Below are 13,797 nucleotides of genomic sequence, written 5' to 3'. Positions count from 1 at the left end.
CTGTGGGGGTTACTGTAAAGCTGTAAGATAAACATAGAGCACAGTGTTACAATTAATTCTAAACAAGGTTCCACAAACCCCAAACTGACCACAATCAAGTCAACCAACTTGTGTTATTGCTTCCCAAACAAAACTAGATTACATTGTAAGCTTGGTGGTTAATCAGAATGTAGTTAACATTAATGACTATGATGCTTTTTTCTCTTTTTATGGGGAGTTAAACATTTCCTTCTCAACAAACTTTATCACACACGGTGCAGCTAACTTCCACATAGCCAAGTCCCAGATTCTATGTAAAGGGATATGTCTGTGTGGGACTTGATTCAATCTAACAGAGAACTATGGTGAAAAGAAGCAGGTGTGCTATAGTCATTACAGGGAGCTCCTGTCTTACGGATAGATAATTCAAATGACTGATGCATGACCTCTGCAAAAATATATGTGACCTTTACCAATGAGATTTTACCACCTGTCAAAGTGGATTCTTACAGCTGTGATTGAACTGTTACTGTTGTGTCCTGTATGACAATTGGACGGTCACCTCTACCACTAAACACAGCCTATTTCCTTCCTGCTACTTCATTATAACGGTCAGTTAGCACTAAACCCAACACCGCTAATAGAAAAGGGAGGACACGAATGTCATGCAAAGACTGATGTACATTCACAAATGAATCTGCCGGCATACAGAATCAAACCCAAATTCCCCCCAAATCAACGATAATGTGTAGGCGCTCTCTGAATCAAAGTACAAAAAAATCCAACAAGAAATACATTAATGATAAAATAATGATTCATCTTAAAAGCTGCCACCATTCTGACACACCTCACTTAAACCAGGAAGTGTCTATGGGTGTGGCTAGGGAGTGACCATGGCACCGTGTGGTTTACATCTTCAACAACCTGTCTGTGATGCAAGACATAATAAAAACACAGCACACCAGTGACAAAGTTGTGACTGGAAAAAACCTGACGAAAATGTGGTGTGTCTATGTCAAACGGTTGTGTTATATTTCAGTCTTCTTTGTGTATTATTGAGATTATAAAGTGTAATATTGGATGGCAAACTCAGAAATGAATACATTTCAACTCTATATCTTTTTAAGCCCATAACCATGTGTGTGAGGTGTATACTTTTTTCAAAGTAGATTTGTTTAAGACTACCAAGAAACCCTCTGTGTGACCCTGATTTAGTCCACTGCAGTAAAAGGTTAAACCCTGTTTATATTGAGAGTGCATTTCTGTCTACGCTGTGCTGGCTTGGGTACTGAAATACCGTGGGGGGGAATGAGCCTTCGCCTTCCCTCTCACAAATGTGAAGAGATGGCGATGGTAAATATCACTGCAACAGATGGGACTGATGCTCTCTCTCTCTCTGCCCTCTCTCTCACTCTCCCTCCCTCCTCTCTTTCTCTCTCTCTCACTCCCTGCCTTCCACGTGTCTCTCTCTCCTTCGCTCTCCCCCTCTCTCCCACCATCTCCCATGCAGAGGGAGAGGGAGCAGCAGCAAATGGATACCAATCAACAGAAGGAAAAGCCCGAGGCCAAGATGAGAGCAGTGGACACTGGCCTGTTACGCAGCCAATTCCACAGACAAATTCTCTAGGACTATTTACGGGGGACATTAAAGGTGCAGATATGAGCTCGTACATAAGGTTACACAATAAATGCACATTCACTCCATCTTCTCTATCTTAAAAACGGATCCTGGAAAAATCATGAACTACCTGGGACAATAGGGATCGGTAGCCTCTGTTGTTGCATCATCGCAGTTAACTGTCAGGCTCGGCTGCAGGATAGGGAAACGCAAAGTATTGACTGTATATAGCAGCATGGCGAGCCTACATATCATCACGTAGAGAGGCCTGGAGGGGTGTCATCCTCATTAAAACTCAGATTTGAAGGAGGCACAAATCCTGCCCAATCGTCAATTCTACCGACACCAAACATGTTGATCTTTAGGCAAACAGCGCTGTGTTGTTCTGATACCTTTAGCTGTGGAGGCTAAGCTACTGTAGCTATTCCCACAGCCATGTTTTATCAGACCATCCCCACTGAGAGAAGGGGACATGTGAAGCCACAGCACAACAGGGGTCCTCCTGGGTCTCTCTGAGCTAGCCAGATAGGTGATGCTATACACTTTGCTGCTACAACACCATGGATAGCAAAAATGGGAGGAGAACGACTCAGACATCTGTGCAAATCATCGAATATACCTTATAATTGCCTGATTCGACAGCAACAGAGTATGACAGAAATTAGCCACCTATGGTTTGACTGAGCCTCGGGGCCGAGACAGTGATGAAATTGTTCGGATGTCCGCTTTAAGTAACTTGGCAAATCAGAAAATCACCCATCAGCCCCTCAGTTCTTTGGCAGAGGGCTTTGTATAGGTGTCACGTACAGCGTTTGGCCATGACATACCGGGTTACATGAATGATTTAAGAGCTCAAGGGATTGTAAATTACTTTCTTTTGTCACTGCCATTTTCCCCTGCCTGGAGTTTGCCTTGGATGGTATCTCATTCAATGTCTCCTGAGCATTCTAGATTTCCATTTATTTATTTAAGGAGGAAATAGAAGGGAAATTTCAACGGGTCACTAATTTCATTTCACCGTGTACCAATGGTATTAGCCCAGAGCAGATATTTCAGAGAAACACAAAATCAATGTTCAGATTCTATTGGGAATTGCCAGGGAATCCATTAGTACCTTTGACCAATAGGTCAGGTAAAGTAATAGCTAGATAAATGTTTTATTACAGATTTGCAAACTGACTTAATGGGAGGGCTAAACCTGTGCAGTCACGCATGGCAAATATTCATCATTAGATTCCATTGGTGTGATTCGCACAGATCAGTTTTAGCCATGCAGAGCTCTTCCTGACTTCTGATAGGTTACTGGTGACATTTTGTATCCACCTGTTCTCAGTGGTGACAAAGGTAGCATCTCCATGGTTGTAAAGTCATCCATGTCAGACGCCAATACTCCACACTATGAAAAGTGAAAACCATCACAAATTAGTTTTCATATTTCAAAATGTTGATAATATCTTTTAGCATTCATAAAATATTGTGTGCTATGTGTATGGATTCTGGTTGAGATACACTCAGTGACCAGTTCATTAGGTACACCCATCTATTCCGGGTCGGACCCCCCTTTGCCTCCAGAACAGCCTGAATTATTCAGGGGAAATGGAAACGTTGCTCAATTGGTATGAAGGGACTTAACGTGTGCCAGGAAAACATTTCCCACTCCATTACACCACCACCACCAGCCTATACCATTGACATTAGGCAGGATGGGGCCATGGACTCATGCGGCTTACACCAAATCCTTACTCTACTATCAGCATGAAGCAACAGGAACCGGGATTCGTCAGACCAGGCAATGTTTTTCCACTCCTCAGTTGTCCTGTGTTGGTGATCGTGTGCCCACTGGAGCCACTTCTTCTTATTATTAGCTGATAGGAGTGGATCCCGGTGTGGTCGTCCGCTGCAATAGCCCATCCGGACCGACGAGTTGCGCGTTCCGAGATGCCGTTCTTCACACCACTGTTGTACTGCACCGTTACTTGCCTGTTTGTGGTCCGCCTGACGCCTGTTAGCTTGCAAGATTCTTGCCATTCTCCTTCGATCTCTCAATATCGAGCTATTTGCGCACACAGAATTGCCGCTGACTGGATGTTTTTTGTTTGTTGCACCATTCTCGGTAAACCCTAGACATTGTCATACGTAAAAAGCACAGGAAACCGGCTATTTCTGAGATACTGGAACCAGAGCGCCTTGCACCAATGATCATACCATGCTCAAAGTCGCTTAGGTCACTTGTTTTACTAATTCTAACGTTCAATCGAACAGTAATTGAATGTCTCGATGCCTGTCTGCCCGCTTTATATAGCAAGCCATGGCCACATAACTCACTGGGCTGAGTGTACATTGCATACCCTGTTTTGAGAGAGAAGGCCTTAATTCCCTTGGCTTCGTTTGAAGTAACCTAAGCAGTAAAGCAACAATCCTGCTATTACAGTGCGTTCAGAAAGTATTCACACCCCTTGAGTTTTTCCACATTTTGTTGTGTTACAGCCAAATTAAAAATTGATTAAATTTAGATTTTGTGTCTCTGGCCTACACACAATGTCAAAGTGTAATTATGTTTTTAGAAATGTGTACAAATAAGTAAAACATTTTAAGCTGAAATGTAATGAGTCAAATATTTAACCCTTTTGTTATGGCAAGCCTAAAGAAGTTTAGGAGTAGAAATTTGCTTAAGAAGTCACATAATATGTTGCATGGACTCCGTGAGCAATAATAGTTTTTAACATCATTTTTGACTGACTAACTCATCTCTATGCCCCACACATACAATTATCTTTAAGGTCCCTGTCGATCAATGAATTTCAAACACAAATTCAACTACAAAGACGCAAGAGGTTTTCCAATGCCTCGCAAAGCAGGGCACCTATTAGTAGATGGATAAAAATACAAATAGCAGACATTGAATATTCCTTTGAGCATGGTGAAATTATAAATTACACTTTGGATGGTTTATAAATACACCCAGTCATTACAAAGGCGTCCTTCCTAACTCAATTGCTGGAGAAGAAGGAAACCGCTCAGGGATTTCACCATGAGGCCAATGGTGACTTTAAAACAGTTACAGAATTTAATGGCCGTGATAGGAAAAAACTGAGGATGGTTCAACAACATTGTAGTTACTCTACAATAGTGAACTAAATGACAGAGAAAAGCAAGGAAGCCTGTACAGAATAAAAAATATTCCAAAACATGCATTCTGTTCGCAATAAGGCACTAAAGTAAAACTGCAAAAAATGTGGCAAAAAAATGTACTTTATGTCCTGAATACAAAGTGCTATGTTTGGGGCAAATCCAACACAACACATCACTGAGTACCACTATTCATAGTTTCACGCACGGTGGTGGCTGCATTATGTTATGGGTATGCTTGTCATCGACAAGGACTAGGAAGTCTTTTTTAGGATAAAAATAAATGGAATAGAGGTAAGCATAGGCAAAATCCTAGAAGAAAACCTGGTTCAGTATGCATTCCAACAGACACTGTGTCACGCCCTGGCCTTAGTTATCTTTGTTTTCTTTATTATTTTAGTTAGGTCAGGGTGTGACATGGGGGATGTATGTGTTTTTGTATTGTCTAGGGMTTTTTGTATGTTTATGGGGGCAGTGTCTAGTATAGGTGTTTGTATGTCTATGGCTGCCTAGATTGGTTCTCAATTAGAGGCAGCTGTTGTTCATTGTCTCTGATTGAGAGCCATATTTAGGCAGCCATATTCATTGGGTATTTTGTGGGTAATTGTCTATGTATGACGTTAGTAGCTTGTGTCTGCACTTTCGTTTGTAGCTTCACGGTCGTTTGTTGTTTTGTTTAGTTTGTATAGTGTTCGTGTTCGTTTTTCATCTTCTCAAATAAAAGAAGATGTATTTATATCACGCTGCGCCTTGGTCCTCTCTTTCAACTAAAGACGATCGTGACACACTGGGAGACAAATTCACCTTTCAGCAGGGAAGTAACCAAAAACACAAGGCCAAATATACACTAGAGTTGCTTACCAAGACAGCACGGAATGTTCCTGAGTAACAAAGTTATAGTTTTGACCTAAATTGGCTTGAAAACCTATAGCAAGACATGAAAATGGCAGTCTAGCAATGATCAACAACCAACTTAGCAGAGCTTGAAGAATTTAAAAAAGAATAATGTGCAACTGTTGTACAATCCAGGTGTGCAAAGCTCTTAGAGACTTACCCAGAAAGACTTACAGCTGTAATCGCTGCCAAAGTTGATTCTAACATGTATTGACTCAGGGTTGTGAAAGGTTAAGTAAATGAGACATTTCTGTATATCATTTGCATTAAGTTTTCAAAACATTTCTAAAATCATGTTTTCACTTTGTGATTATGGGGTATTGTGTGTAGATGGGTAAGGGCACATATATTTAATCCATTTTGAATTCAGGCTGCAACACAACAAAATGTGGAATAAGTCAAGGGAATACTTTCTGAAGGCACTGTATATGCATGATCCCTATTCATCAACCAACAGAGCAATCATGTCATGTATTTAACAGTACATTTTGGTTTATACTGAAGTAATCCAACAGAGTATATTTCATGTGGGTTTTAAGTTGAATGAGAACTTTATTCTCAGCCTCTGTTGCTGCCAACAGAATTTCTACATGTATGCTATTGATCATACTGCTCAACCTTCAAGTCACGTGTATTTCTGAAAGTCTTACTTTTCTCCCTAAGGATGAGGAGTCAAGAGGGACGCTTATGCTGTTGTTATTACACACATAAATCCATATCAGATTTGACATAGGTCTATCAATAACTGATAGGACGCTTTCCCTCTTGCTTCAATATTTGCTTAAAAAATGAAAGAGTGAAGATAACATGACATTTTTACAACGTACATGTCAATGCTTTAGAACATATTTCAGTTTGCCCGGTAAACAGCAGTGATAAACCGCTGTTGAATGGATGCACGCAGTGGTACGCGTTCTATTCGCTTACCTCTTGGAATGTAATCACTTCTATTCTAGGATGAGATGTTGTCTTTTAGCTCGGATGTGGAACTCTGAATCAGACATTGAGAGGGAGCAAACAGGCCAGTAGGCACTAGACAGGCACACATGCTGAGAGGGCCGTCTCTGGTTACGAACACCATTTCTAAGAGGAGGTGCAATCTCCACAATCGCATTGCTCAGTTTGCTGGAGACTGATTTTCAATTTCTTAAAGCTATGGTGTCCTTATAGGCACAGTATGCAAGTAACAGGAGAACTAGGTTAGGAAGAACATATATACTGAGTGTTCAAAAGATTAGGAACACCTTCTCTTTTCATGACAGACTAACTAGGTGAATCCAGCTATGATCACTCATTGATTTCACATGTTAAATCCACTTCAATCAGTGTAGATGAAGGGGAGGAGACAGATTAAAGAAGGATTTTTAAGGCTCGAGACAATTGAGACATGTATTGTGAATGGGTGAATGGGCAAGACAAAAGATGTAACAGCCTTTGAGCGGAGTATGGTAGTAGGTGTCAGGCGCACCGGTTTGAGTGTGTCAAGAACTGCAACGCTGCTGGGTTATTCACGCTGAACTGTTTCCCGTGTGTATCAAGAATTGACCACCCAAAGGACATCCAGCCAACTTGTCACAACTGTGGGAAGCATTGGAGTCAACATGGGCCAGCATCCCTGTGGAATGCTTTCAACACCTTGTAGAGTCCATGCCCCGACGAATTGAGGCTGTTCTGACGGCAAAAGGGGGTGAACATCAATATTGGGAAGGTGTTCCTACTCAATGTAGATTGCAACATATTTCAAGACTGTAGTTTGTATGAATACCTGTTCGTTTTATTCAATGCGATTTTACAGTTTGAATCCATTTCAGTTGAGTTTGGCCAATATGCAATGTTGTTATGTACTCATCATTACTATTCCTATGCAATATGTATATACTAAGCAATATTGTTGTTGTTCCCATGCAATATAATTTATGTGTTCTATAGCAATAAAGTAGTCTGTTCTGACAAAAATACGCATCTAACATTTTCTGTCATGACCATTTCATGATCAACAAAGTAGCACGTGTTACATAATGTATTATTCACAAACTGAAAGGACAGTTGATGGTGGTATGTACTTGTTTATTAAAAGATGAGTCAAAGAGAGATTCACACTTGGAACGTGAAATAACTACTGCCATGAACCTTTTAACATTTTCTTGGCATATAATTAGGTCATGCTCCAAACATTGTATTCAAACAGACTTCATATGTAAGACCCACATAAAAATAAACAATATCTTTCTGAAGTGCAAGAAACATAAATACAGGTTTATGGTTAATGTTTAAGAAAAGAAGGCAGTCTTCAGTTTCAAATAAAACGTTTCATTTCATGAAACAGGACTATGGAATGTTCTTTTTTGCTTGCTTGTTTGACTTTTGCCAGACCACCCACATAAAAGTATGCCACTTGCAGTACTTCTATTTTTTTTCCTTCCAGAAGTTTGGGGTTTTACAGTTTGGTTGAGATATGTTTTGGATATGCCCAATATGCAAACTAGTGGGTCAAATAAAATTCAAATTTGTATCTTTGTTTTGTCTTTTAAATGTATCACACCACATGGCCATATTAAGTCATTTTGTATCAGTTCCAGCTGATTTATTTATTTTCTGTCAAGGCAGACTTCTGCATCATGACAGATAATGATGTTGACAGTGCACAAGGCTGTTTTTCCATCACTTGCTACAAAAATGCAGATGGTCTGTATTTTAAGAGTATATATTGCACAAACAATGAGGGGGAAAAAACAGTATGTGCCATAAAAAATACCAAAATCCAGTTTCACACCTGCGATTTGGGACCCATCCACATATCACGAGTATGATATACATAAACTCCTAACTTTACTATATTACAGTACATATACAATCTTGAAACTAGTCCCAGCACTGAGGTATGTTGTCCCCATGATGCCATTGTATCGTCTACAAATACTGAACAAATCTGCTCTACAACTGTACAAAACCTTAAAATCCACAAGGCATTTTGATGCAAGTTTTAATTTAACTTAATCCTTAAAACCAGGACTCCCTTGCATGCGAAAACAAATGATAAAGGGAAGAAGTGCCTGAAACTCACTGAAAGCACAGTAAGAACGTTCCCTTTTAACTGTACAAAAATATGCCTGAAAATATCTTACTTTTCTTTTAAAAAGATGAGGTCTGTTATGTATCAAAATGTTTCCTCCACACCTGTATTCTGAAGAGGTTTAGGCTGCTTAATTTCAAATCAGGAGGTAAACGGAATCAGTTACAAAAAAAACTAAACGTTTGCGGCATATAGAAATGACATAAAACCGTTGTAAAGTAACATCCTGAACATTGTCAGTTCACAGATTTTCTTTAGGTCAGTCCACAGTCCTACGTGTTCAGCTCCCTGCAGTTTTAAGAGGATAAGATGCATAGAAGTTCACAGATGTTTCCCTTTGTGGTCCGTTTTAGTTTAATAGTAATTGTAGACCTACAGAAAAATCCATAAAACCCTGTCATGCTGCCAGAAAAACGTCTGCAGACTTTTTTTTTGCTACAGTAGGCTACAAGCTTCATAAGCATCTAATTCCTCAAACCTCACCTCGTCTCCTCCCCCGGACCCCTAGAAACCACAGAGGAGGCAGGGCTATAGGAACAACTTGAACAGGACATKAMTTKATTTATCKTTCTCTGTTARWASTCGGATKRTTTKAATTTAYTATGTGAACACRAAGTCAGAAAAGTTCGCCTCCAACCAGTCCCCAGCTATCATTTCACTGAGCTCTGGTGTGCAATAGTCTGGAAATTCAAAGTGAGAGCCCAGACTGCCCTCGCTGAAAGAGTCCAAATCTTTATCCACAAGAGAGAGGGAAAGATTTCCTGAATTCGTGTTTCCCAGCTCCTGCCCGTGAGCGCTGGGGGCGAAATTTAAACTGAAGTCAAAAAGCAAGTCGTCCGCGTCCTCACTGGAGCAGGAAGATGTGGAAACTGACCTAGAAGATGCTGGTGAGACGGAAGCAGGGTACATTGTGCTCTGCTTAGTAATATTTTTGAAATTGTAAAACAGTCTGTTCGGTGCCGCATTCCGTACTTCTTCATACATGCTGGTCCCCTCGGACTCAGCCGAGGAGCTCAAAGTTGGGCTCGCGGGAACTTTTGCTACATTATACAGCCTCATCTGCTCCTCGTCCTCCTGTTTAATCCGCATACCATAGGCCTCCTCGTATTCATCAGCGTCATCATCATCTGTGAGTTCAGTTTTAACCGTCTTTGTAACTTTTGGGAACACACGGTCATCTCCGTAGCTGTGAGACGATTTAGATTGGGTCTTAGTCTTTATTTTTGAGCATTTCTTACCGGGAGTCTTTGCCATTTTGCTGCTAGATTTCTCTGGAAATGGTGCTGATGGTTTTGAACTGTCGAGCTTTGGCTTTTTCTTGGGTCTATACTTGTAATCGGGATAATCAGCCATGTGTTTTAACCTGAGTCTCTCTGCTTCCCTGATGAAGGGAATCTTTTCACTGTCCTTTAGCATCTTCCATCGCTTTCCCAGCCTTTTGGAAATCTCTGCGTTATGCATGTCCGGAGACTGCTCCATGATCTTTCTTCTTTCAATTTTAGACCAAACCATAAATGCATTCATAGGTCTCTTTATATGACCGGTTGCTGTCTTGCACCAGTCTGGGTTTATCGGCACGGGGCTGCAAGCCATAAATTCGCTCTCCTCTGAATCTGTAGCCTCCCTTGACATGCTACCCTCCGTCTCGCTGTTGTCGGTGTGCTGCACCATGGTCTCTTTTGAAAGTTATCTTCCCCCAGACGTTGCAGTGTCTAACAGCCCACTGCCAAGTCGTTGTATTCGCTTCACCAACGTGTCCACGTCCTTTATGTCTCAAACTCTGTTCTCTTTTCCAGATTTACAAACTGCCTTCTTAACTAGTTATTAGCTTTTTCATGTCCATTACGTCATTGATAAGTGTCCAATCACGTCCGCTCCACTCCGCCCAACAGACTCCATACAGTCCCTTAACCCTTTAGACCGCCCTTCCTAGCTCCCATTGGAGGTGGGATATGGAGGTAGGTAGTGTTGTACGGTGTCTGGACCCATGCTGCGCGAGACATGCATATTAAACATACACTTAGCTCACAGTGCCCGGAACATGAACAAGCAATGAGTAGCGCAAATGATAAAACTCTCTCCATTTATGATTTTAGTCGTGCTGAAAGAAATGCAGTCAGATTGTCAGCATGGAAAGAGTTGGAGATACGCACAGTAGCCCAGTAATAATGTATCCGACTCACGCGCCTAGAAAATGTTTCAGTTTACAGTTGTTGTTTCTTTTTTGATCCGAAATTGGATACACTGAAGGTGGCGCTTGGACACTGTTGCAGCGCGCGGACTGGATACATTGTATCATCAGTGGCGTGTGGACCTCAGTAGCCTTTAGAGTAATTCAAAGTTATATGCTAAATGGCAACAACATAATCACACGTTTTCAGGCCTTGTTAATCGCATGCAGCTGTTTAATAAATTCATTTACTGAAATCTCATTAGTTCACCTCTTTTTAGGATAAATTGCTCTAATAAATCACACTATGATGAGCAATGTACTTTTTGTTGATTTTATAATAATAATAATACTTTTTAATCACTGTTTAGTAGTCTAATATTAATCCATTTATACCCACTCAAAAAAGTAAGATAATATTTCAATCAACCAACTGTATCTAATATATTGTTATAAAGAGCGTCCTGTTGACGCTATTGCTCTTTAGCATAATGTTGACGTGGTCTGACGCCCGTCTAGGTGCAAGCATGCACTAAACACCCTGCTCTGACACCATGCAAAGTCTGGTCTCCTTCTCAATTCAATTTCAATTTAAGGGCTTTATTGGCATGGGAAATATGTTAACATTGCCAAAGCAAGTGAAGTAGATAATAAACAAAAGTGAAATAAACAATACAAATTTACGGTAAAGATTACACTCACAGAAGTTCCAAAATAATAAAGACATTTAAAATGTCATTATGTTTATATACAGTGTTGTAACGATGTGCTGCTAATAGTTCTCTCTCCTTGTTGAGTTTGCTGTGTCAGGAGGCAGCAGTACAGCGTCGGTCTCCCTCCCTGCTATTATTCAGATCAGACTGCACCCCCGTTGTCGGGCTCTGGGTGGCAGCCAGCAGTGCTATTGGAGGTTGGGGCCTGTTTTTTTCCCCTCGCCCCCTAGAGGGCAATCACTTACCCTTTTGAAACCCTCCCCCATCCGCACCTTTCCCTTAGCTGGAACTTATAAAGTGTCACCACTGAGAGAGAGAGAGAGAGAGAGAGGGATAGAGATAGAGAGATGCTTTATCATGACCACCCTGTTTTTCCACATTTTGTCTGTAAGGTCACTCCGTTGAGCAGTGAATTTCAACCACAGATTCAACCACAAAGACCAGGGAGGTTTTCCATTGCCTCGCAAAGAAGGGCACCTATTGGTAGATGGTTAAAAAAAAAGCAGACATTGAATATTCCTTTGAGCGTGGTGAAGTTATTAATTACACATTACTGTATCAATACACCCAGTCACAACAGCAGGCGTCCTTCCTAACTCAGTTGCTGGAGAGGAAGGAAACCTCTCAGATGATTTCACCATGAGGCCATTGGTAACTTTTTAAAACCGTTACAGAGTTTAATGGCTGTGATAGGGAGAAAACTGAGGATGGATAAACAACATTGTAGTTACTCCACTATGGCAAGACTTGAAAATGGTTGTCTAGCAATGATCAAAACCAATTTGACAGAGCTTGAACATTTTTGAAAATATTATTGTAAATATTGTACATTCCAAAGACTGCTGCCAAGGTGATTCTAACATGTATTGACTCAGGGGTGTGAAGGATATATTTCTGTATTTCATTTTCAATACATTTGCAAACATTTCTAAAAACATGTTTTCACCTTGTCATGATGGGGTATTGTGTGTACATGGGTGATATTGTTTTTAAAATCAGGCTGTAACACAACAAAATGCGTTCCAGATTATTTGGAAACGGCCCTCTTTCTGCTTTGTATTCGTTAGCCTACCTATTGTTTTAAAAGCACATATCTGGGCGGAGAATCACGTGGCAGTTAACTTGAATATTAAATTAACTTAAATATGATTAGACTGTAGTATACTACAGTATCTGTAAATACATTTTGATCATGGAAAGAAGAGGGGGGCGCTCAACCAATGTGAGTCGAAGTACAATCAGAACATTTTATCATCATTGAAAAGGAAAAGGCACATCGCGCACATAGGTTACGCTACTGTGGTGAGCGAACATTGCGCCTTTTCATTTTCAATAAGTATCGATTACTCATTTATTTGTCTCTGCCTGCAAATCATCCTCCTAAAAGGTCTGCTATATCCTATAGGCCTATGCAAAGCGTAGGAAGTGTCGCTGTTGTCATTCTTGCAGCTTCCAGTTCAGTAGCCATACCAGCGAGATCAGGTGCTCATGTGGTCTCAATTAAATAGAGTAGGGTACTGTATAGCCTATGCATGGGCGGAGAAGCAAGGGGCAGTTATCTTTGATCACCCATATTTCTCCGTCTGAAAATCTTCCCACTCCTAAAAGCCTACTGTATAAAAATAGCTCAAGAGAAAGTGCAAGTCTCTCCAACTCTGTTCTCTTCTAACTACATCTAGCATATTGGCTGATCTAGCCCAGTAATACAATATAAGGGCCATGTGAGAATATCTGGTAATTTAACCTATTTATTTTTGCGCATTTTATATTGCATATATGGCGCAGAATTGCTGGGACCATGGCTGGCAAGTGAGCTGCGTCACATACGCCTAGAATAACATTGTGGGACTGTGGTTGGGTTTAGGACCAGTTCTTGCGGTAGCGGGTGGGAGTCGGACAGAAAACCAGCTGGTGTGGGCGGGATGAAGAAATCGGTCTGGCCCAGACCTCTACTATGCACCATGACAGTGAAGCCTGTAACAATAGAGCTGTTTATTACTGTGTCAGTGTGAAAAGTAGGGAATTAGTTATGGAAACTGACAGATCAATAATGTTACATTGCCATACTGACTAATAAAACTCACATTGCACTGAAAACTAGTCAGAATATCAATATTCAATTGTTTGGCAGATGGTTTCATCGTTGATTCAGGTCTAGTGTGATTGAGGCAAAAATAATAGCTAACATTCGCCAATTTTTGACCAGCTCTCTCTAACGGTA

The 13,797-nt window shown here is 40.8% G+C and overlaps 1 pseudogene; it reads right to left on the bottom strand.

Annotated features, from left to right (window-relative positions):
- Nucleotides 1-7,670: 7,670 nt before the first annotated feature.
- LOC112068105 (transcription factor SOX-11-like) lies at nt 7,671-10,513 on the bottom strand (annotated as a pseudogene).
- Nucleotides 10,514-13,797: the final 3,284 nt, after the last annotated feature.

The sequence above is a fragment of the Salvelinus sp. IW2-2015 genome, unplaced genomic scaffold, assembly GCF_002910315.2.
Source record: "Salvelinus sp. IW2-2015 unplaced genomic scaffold, ASM291031v2 Un_scaffold83, whole genome shotgun sequence".
Taxonomy (NCBI): domain Eukaryota; kingdom Metazoa; phylum Chordata; class Actinopteri; order Salmoniformes; family Salmonidae; genus Salvelinus; species Salvelinus sp. IW2-2015.
The sequence above is the reverse complement of the archived record's forward strand: the minus strand, read 5'-3'. Positions and strand labels throughout refer to the sequence as shown.